The sequence below is a fragment of the Podarcis tiliguerta genome, assembly GCF_965153285.1.
Source record: "Podarcis tiliguerta genome assembly, chromosome: 16".
Taxonomy (NCBI): Eukaryota; Metazoa; Chordata; class Lepidosauria; order Squamata; family Lacertidae; genus Podarcis; species Podarcis tiliguerta.
The window spans coordinates 28,933,426-28,942,098 of record NC_139549.1 but is presented as its reverse complement, the minus strand read 5'-3'; positions in this window follow the sequence as shown (position 1 = coordinate 28,942,098).

The window sequence follows — 8,673 nt, the reverse complement described above, 5'->3', positions numbered from 1 at the left end:
AGCATGTTCGGCTTCCAAAAAATGTTCACAAACCGGAACACTTGCTTCCAGGTTTTCAGTGTTGGGGTTTCAAGTTATTTGAGTACCAAGGCGTTTGAGAACCAAGGTAGCACTGCATCCCCTTTTGGTGTCTCCTGTCCCCATATGTGGGGAGGGCTAGTCTTGCTACGTCTAGAGAAGCAGAGCGAGTGGGTGTGAGAAATGAAATAACACAACAGGATGTTATCCCTCATCCCTGCACCTTTTCTGGGAATTCAAGCTATCTGTTTCCATTTCTCGTAGGTGAGAAATCCCTGCTTTTCCCAATTGAAGGGATGGTGTGGAGGAAATGGACGTAAGAGCCTGTTGGGTCAGGCCAGTGGTCCATCTCATCCAGGATCCTGTTCTCACAGTGGCCAACCAGATGCCTGTGGGAAGCTCATAAGCAGGATTCAATCACAAGAGCCCTCTCCCCTCCTGTGGGATCTAGTAGCTGATATTCAGAAGCATTGCTGCCTCCAACTGTGGAGACAAGCATAGCCATAATGACCTATTGAAAGCCCTCTTCTCCATGAATCTGTTGAACCCTCTTCTAAAGCCGCCCACCTTGGAGGCCATCACTGCCTTGATTGGCTCTACACCGAGGAGGACCAGTATTTGGATCCAATCTGTTAAGTTGTGGGTGAACATATCAGACGACACAGTGATTCTTCAAACAGCTCTTGTTTATCCACAGGCCAGAACAGAACTGAACTGAACCAAACGAGAATAGCCAAACCAAACCTGCGTGACCCAACTGCAGAATACAGTGGTACCTTGGGTTAAGAACTTAACTCGTTCTGGAGGTCCGTTCTTAACCTGAAACTGTTCTTAACCTGAAGCACCACTTTAGCTAATGGGGCCTCCTGCTGCCGCTCTGCTGCTGCGCGATTTCTGTTCTCATCCTGAAGCAAAGTTCTTAACCTGAGGTACTATTTCTGAGTCTGTCACCTGAAGCATCTGAAACCTGAAGCGTCTGTAACCCGAGGTACCACTGTACTTGGCGTGACACTAAATCGTGATTTAGGAAATCAGGAAGTCCTCCGATGCCTTTGTAACTCTTGTGGATATGAATTCCCTTTGAAGGCCACGCATTTTGCTTCTCTGTAGAGAGCTTTCTTCTTCCTCTTCTACTTTCTTCTTCCTCTTCTACTTTTCTACAAAGGGGACGGATTTATGCTTTGTTTCCTTCTTACAATCGCCTTCTTACCGAGGCTGCGGAAACCACGTGGGGGGGGGGGAGAGAAGCCACCTCCTCGACCTCTTTCCATCTCACTGCCCAATGAGGGGCATATCATTAAGAGCAGATTGCTGTTAAGCCAGCTCCCCTCCAGTTCCTTATAACCAGGAATCATCAGTCAGAGGGAAAGGAAAACATGCACTAACCAGACTCTGGATGCACTGACGTGAAGATTTGGGGGGCAACAGATGTTGACATGCCATCTGTCTCTCCGTTGCAGGGGTGGGGAACCTGTGGCCCTCCAGTTGCTGCCAGACCACAACTCTAGTCATCCCTGGCCATTGACCATACTGGTTAGGGATGAATAGAGTTGGAAGTTCAAGAACATCTGGAGGATCGGAGATCCAACACCTCTGATCTGTTGCATCTGTTACTGCAGATATGTTTATTTACTACAGAGTTAGTGCCTGCTTGTTAGCTCTCCACATAGCTGTCAACCGTCCCTTATTTGACGGGAAAGTCCCTTATCTCAGTGCTGTGTCCCGCTGCTGTCCCTTATTGATGATGTCCCTTAAATTTCCCGGGTTTCAAAGGAAGCATCTCCTCTCCCTCCCTCCCTCCCTGCCGGCCAGGGAGGAGAGAGGCTCCAACTGTGTTGCTTGGCTGTGTTGCTCACCCAATAAGGAGTCTAAGAATGACTGAGGGGTGGAGCTTGCATGCCTTGTTGGCTGGGGACCTGCCTTTGCTCAGCGCTTCCCAGCGGAGAGGTGACGGTGGTTTCCCTTGCTGCATCCCCTTTGCCGGGTTGCTGTGCTGTGGGAACCACTGCTTGAGGCTTCGTTTGGCTGCTGGCTGGGCTTTCTGCCTTTGGCTCAGAGGGGTTCAGAAGCTGAACATACCTGTGCTTGGAAAATCCCTTATTTTGGCTGCTGGTCCCTTATTTTCAAGGCTGCTGGTCCCTTATTTTCAAATCTGTAAGTTGACAGCTGTGGCTCTCCATGATACATCATTTTCCCTACTTCATCCCCATTTTTGTCTTATTAATATTAATATTTATTGAATTTATATACCGCCTACACCCAGAGGTCTCAGGGCGGTTCGCAGAAAAAAATCACAATATATAAAATCAAAATAAGAACAATAACCCAATAACACGCCCCCCCCCAAAAGCCACATTTTAATAGGGTGTAGGATGTCAAACAGATCAATCAAAGGCCTGGATAAAAAGGAACATTTTTGCCTGGCGCCTAAAGGTGTATAATGAAGGCGCCAGGCGAACTTCCCTGGGGAGAGCATTCCACAGGCAGGGAGCCACTGCAGAGAAGGCCCCGTTCTCATGCTGCCACCCTCTGGACCTCTTGAGAAGAAGGGACACGCAGGGACATGAAGAAGGGCCTCAGAAGATGATATCAGGGTATGGTTAGGTCCATATGGAAAGAGGCGGTCCTTGAGGTATTGCAGCATTTTTTGGAATGCCTTGGCAATGTTTTGTCACTGTGAGTCAGTAGAGTTGGCTGATCTCGGTCCCCAGGGTCTCTAGATCAGGGTTGGACCCAGTGCCCAGTGTGTGTGGTTTTTTGTGTGGGTGGAGTGGGGGGGAGGGGAGCCTCAAAGATCTGTTGCTATTTCATACCCACCAACATTTTATCAGATGAAAATAGGGATAATAATAATAATAATAATAATAATAATAATAATAATGGTAATATTTGCAACCCTCCCATCTGATGAGGTTGCCCCAGCCACTCTGGGTGCTTTCCAACATATATAAAAACATAATAAAACATTAAACACTAAATAAACATCCCCCTATACAGGACTGCCTTCAGATGTCTTCCAGATGTTATATAGTTACTTATCTCCTTGGCTCAGGAGTTACATAACACTATACCTTCCAACATTTCTCCAATGAAAACAGGGACATCCTAAGGAAAAGCGGGACATTCCGGAATCAAATCAGAAACCGGGATGGCTTCTGTAAATCTGGGACTGTCCCTGGAAAATAGGGACACTTGGAGGATCTGCTATTTTTACAACGGGGTCTCAGCAGGGTCCCTGTCGGCTGTGCCCTAGAGCTGTCCAATCAGCATGAAAGGGAAGCTTTTTAGCCACTGAGAAGAAGCTTCCTCACCCTTTGTGCTGATTGGAGCCAAGCAAAGTGAAAGGAGTCAGCCACCAAGGATGGGCTCCTAGGACCATTCTGGATGCTTCAAGGTTGATACAGAAAACACAATTTCAAGAGAATGTTGTGCAAATTCTATTACACACGATGGAACCTTCAAGGAAAGCCACTCCGAAAGAAGATATTAGGGCATGCCAAAATCATTTGCCTATGTAACGGTAAAGGTAAAGGACCCTTGGATGGTTACATCTAGTCAAAGGCGACGATGGGGTTGCGACGCTCATCTTGCTTTTCAGGCCAAGGCAGCCAGCGTTTGTCCATAGACAGCTTTCCGGGTCATGTGGCCAGCAGGACTAAACTGCTTCTGGCGCAACGGAACACCGTGACAGAAACCAGGGCACACAGAAACGCTGTTTACCTTCCCACCACGGCAGTACCTATTTATCTACTTGCACTGGCGTGCTTTCAAACTGCTAGGTTGGCAGGAGTTGGGACAGAGCAATGGGAACTCACTCCTTTGCTGGGATTCAAACCGCCGACCTTCTGATCGGCAAGCCCAAGAGTCTCAGTGGTGCAGACCATAGCACCACCCACGTCCCAGATGATGCGGAAGGAAAAAAGGGGGAAAGGTAAAGAAACCTGAATGGTTAAGTCCAGTCAAAGGCGACTATGGGGTTGCGGTGCCCATCTTCCTTTCAGGCCAAGGGAGCCAGTGTTTGTCCACAGACAGCTTCCCGGGTCATGTGGCCAGCATGATTAAACTGTTCTGGCGCAAAGGAACACGGTGACGGATACCACGGCAGATGGAAACGCCGTTTCCCTTCCCGCCACAGTGGTACCTATTTATCTACTTGTATTGGCATGCTTTCGAACTGCTAGGTTGGCAGGAGCTGGGACAGAGCAACGTACTTGCAGGCAGAAAATAGGAGAGCTTGCCGAAAGGCAACACATGGAGATGTGTGTTGATAATTGCAATGCTGTCCCAATCTATCTATGCGATGTGAGCAAACCGTTAAAAGAAATTCTCACCTCCGAACACATCTCCCCACCTGGTCTCCTGTGCTTTACTCAGTGGCGTAGTGTGGGTTGTCAGCACCCGGGGGAAGGCAAGTAATTTGCACCCCCCCTGCACTGTCCCTCCCCCAGATAGTCCCTCGCTCTCTCTCCGCACCACACGCCTGGCACCCCCCCCTCCACAGTGGGCGGCGACCCGGCGGCTCGGATCGGATTCGTACAGCCAGCACTGCAGTGAGAGAGAGTGAGTGAGCCAGGTAGGGCCAGAGAGCTGCGAGTGCGAGCGCCCCCCCCAGGTGTTGCGCCCGGTGTGGCCGGCCCCCCCTGCACCCCCCATGCTACGCCACTGGCTTTACTGGCTTTTTGCCAATAACCAGGTGTTGCCCCCCTTCATCGCATTGTGGGAAGACCTGCAGAAACCAAGGATGAGCAGGTGTCTCAGCCACGTCTCTGAGAAAGGCAAACGGCAACCAACCAAACAACCACTTTGTCGATCTTTGCCTCGGCGCTGGCAGGCAGCACTGGGGGCGTGGGCCTGACACCTGCGACTTAGACGTTTGATTCAAAAGGCAGGCAATGCAAACTAGGAGAACGTCTGTGGATGCCTCTGTGGCGATCACACAGGGTCCCCGGACGTTTCACCATCTATTGATCCCTGTGCCACCACTTGATTTCTCGCTGCCACCACCCAGGCCCTACCTCGGACAATACTGAGTCCAGTCAGGTTTAAATTGGAACATAAACTTATGTTTATTTATTGCAGTTTAACAAGTGTGTGGTTTCATAAACGGTATCGGTCAATTACAATCATAGGGTGCCTATCCAGACCTATAACTTCCACTACCTGCTCTCACTCACTAAACAACCTCTCAGATATTTACTTGTCTTCCTAGCTCCTAACTGTTCCTGACTCAACTTATTTCGCTACACTAACTCAACCTACCCACAGACTCTATCCCAATTCACTCCCACTCCAACCAACCACCCAACTCCCAACAAACTTCCCTTCTCTCTCCCAGAGCTGGTTTTATAGTCCCTCTGACTCCACCCCCCTGGGTTCTGATTGGGTAACTTGTTTAACTAATTCACCTCCATCACTGAAATATACTCAGAGTCGAGAGTGGATATCATGCTCTTTATTCAGCTCATAGTGGTGAGGAGGAGGAATGAAAGTCCCCCCAAAGTATCTGCTTTATATACATTATTTACACAATGGGCTGCACGTGATTGGCTAATTCTGGAATTCTCCTGTAGGCCAATCAGGTTGTGGATTCACTTCCATCTGGAGCTGGATTGGGTGGCTCCTGCAGACCAATCATACTGCTGCATTGTTCTAGGACCAATCAGACTGCTGCATTCTGAATCCTATTGTTCTAGGACCAATCAGACTGCTGCATTTTGGATCCTATTCAACTCAGTACATAACAATCACTCTCATATCTTAATGTCACAGCCTCTACTCTCTCTCTCTCTCTCTCTCTGACTCTGTGTCTCTCTCCTGAGAACATAAGAGGAGCTCTGCTGGATCAGGGCTGTGGTTCATCCCGTCCAATATCCTTGTTCTCGCGGGGCCCAACCAGATGCCTGTGGGAAGCCCCAAGGTAGTACCCAAGCACAAGAGCCCCCTCCCCTCCGGCAGTTTTCGGATCATATTGCTTCTGACAGTGAAGATGGAACATCCTGGCTACTTGCCACTGGTACCCTGGTCCTCCATGGAGTTGTCTCTTTTAAAGCCATCCAAGTTGGTACCGTATTTTTCCGTGTATTAGACGAGGTCAAAAATCATGTCAAAAAACTGGGGTCGTCCTATACATGTGTGGAAGGTGACCGGATTAGGCACAGCAAAGGATTCTGGGGCACATCTCTTGGACCTCATCCTGTTTCATTGGTAGCAGTGGAATTACCACAATTTGTAGTAACTGCTTGTAGCGGAAAGGATGTGGCTCAGTGGCAGAACATCTGCTTTGCATGCAGAAGTTCCATGGTTCAATCCCTGGCATTCACAGGTAGCGCGGGGGGGGGGGAGAGAAATTTGGTAATATGGTTCCCTGAACAAGGACAAAATTTGGCAGCCCTCCCCTAAATATTTCTTATTTTCACAATAATTCTTTTGGTACAGTTGCTTTTTCATGGATCTACTAGTATGTACCTGTGTAAATACAGTGGTACCTCGGGTTACAGACACTTCAGGTAACGTACGCTTCAGGTTACAGACTCCGCTAACCCAGAAATAGTACCTCAGGTTAAGAACTTTACCTCAGGATGAGAACAGAAATTGTGCGGTGGCAGCATGAGGCCCCATTAGCTAAAGTGGTACCTCAGTTAAGAAAAGTTTCAGGTTAAGAACGGACCTCCAGAACGAATTAAGTTCTTAACCCGAGGTACCACTGTATAGGTTGTTGTTATTTTGCACTGCCCTAAATCTGGCGCTGCAGCTGGAGCTAAAATCCTAGAGACTGTTGGTTTGTGAAGACAATACTAGGCTAGATATTTGAGTCTTTATGTGACAGCTTCCTATGTACAGCCAGGTTGCACCAGGGCATATATACAGTATATAGGGTTTTATCCAACTACATTATGCTCATTAATTGTTCTGTTTCTTATAATGGCAGTGGGCCTACTCTGAGTAGGGCGGTCATTGGATACAACCCACATATATTTTAAGAGCCAGGAGCCGTTTTCACAGCGTTAAGCATGGGAAACTGTACAAAGTTTGGCTCAATTTATATCAATCATATGGAAATAAGCAAAGGATAATTCCCCACCCCCACCCCATGGGAAAAGCAAGGAATCCTTCTACGAGTTAAGGGGGGGGGGGAGCCAGGAAAATGCAATTGCATTTTAGAAAAGCTCCGATGCCATGTTTAAATTGTAATTCATTTTGTATTGTTTTTGCTTTGTTTTGCAGTACACTTGCTGCGCTGGGCACGATATAAATACATAGTAAGAAATAACAATAAGATGGTTGACTGGGAGATAAAACCCACTTCCCCAAAAGATCAGACTTTTTGCAATAAGGAAATGGGGAAATGCCCCGCAAAGTGTGGAGCAACACTTGCTTTGAGGCAACATTGTCTAACCCCCCCCCCCTTCCAACAAATTAGGGTGAATGCTCAACAAATAAAACATGCCACCTGGAAGGGCCCTGGGGCTCTGTGAAACCCTTGGATGTTATGAGCACCTGTTTGTAGAATTTCACAACCTCTCACCCCTGGTACTTTGCCTCTTGCAACTATCACCCATCCAGCTCATACACAGATTAAAAGCACTTTCCTCTCCCAGAGTTTCCAACAACTGGTATCAAAGAAGCATTACAGCTTCCAGCTATGGAGGCAGAGCATAGCCACTGTGGCTTCTAGCCGCTGATAGCCTTTCCCTCCATGAATCTGTCTAACCCTCTTTTAAAGCCATCTGAATTGGTGGCAGACGCTACATCAAGTGGGATTGAGTTCCATAGCTTAACTATGTGGCCCTCTGAAAGGTTGCCTACAATAGAATGCAGCCCTCAGGCTGGAAAAAGGTCCCCCACCCCTGCTCTAATCACTGGACCAGACCATCTTTCTTTATTTCATGCTGCTTGATTGTAAAAAGCCTCAAAGCATTTACCAAAAGAATAAAACAATAAAACTGCATCAGCAAAAACTGTCAAAAACAGCCAGTTAAAAGTATTTCAAAATGATTGAAATCAACAATAAACTAGAAAGGCACACGTCAACATTCAAGATATATGAGTAGGCTTGTCTACACAAAAATGGTATTAGGCATGTGTTATGTACTGAAGTTCTCACCCTGGGCCAGCAGGGGGATACTGTAGTTAGTTTTCACTCAGGTCCACATATGCAAATAAGGGATTGAAGACGTTCAGTGATTGGATAGTTACAGAAAATGGTTACTGCTGCGTTCTAGTGGAGCTCTATATAAGCAGGCTGGCTGAACCCTTCAGTTCAGTTCTGTTCTGGCCTGTGAATAAACAAGAGCTGTTTGAAGAATTGCTGTGTCGTCTGATACGTTCACTCACAACTTAAGAGCAGGTGCTCTAGGAAGAGAGCAGTGAAAGCTACCTGCCTGATGTCAGTGAGGTGCAGTGGTTAGATTGTCAAGACTAGGAACTAGGAGTCTAGAGTTCGAATCCCCGCACAACCATGAAGCTCACTGGGTGACCTTGGGCCGGTCACTCTCTCAGCCTAAACTACCTTGCAGGGTAGTTGTGGGATTAAATGAGGAGAAGGATAATCATATAACCACCACTTTTTTTCTTCTTTAAAAACTTCTTTATTTTTCAATTAAAATAAATAAATATAACATTATATAAGGCATCCACACAACATAACCAGTCCAA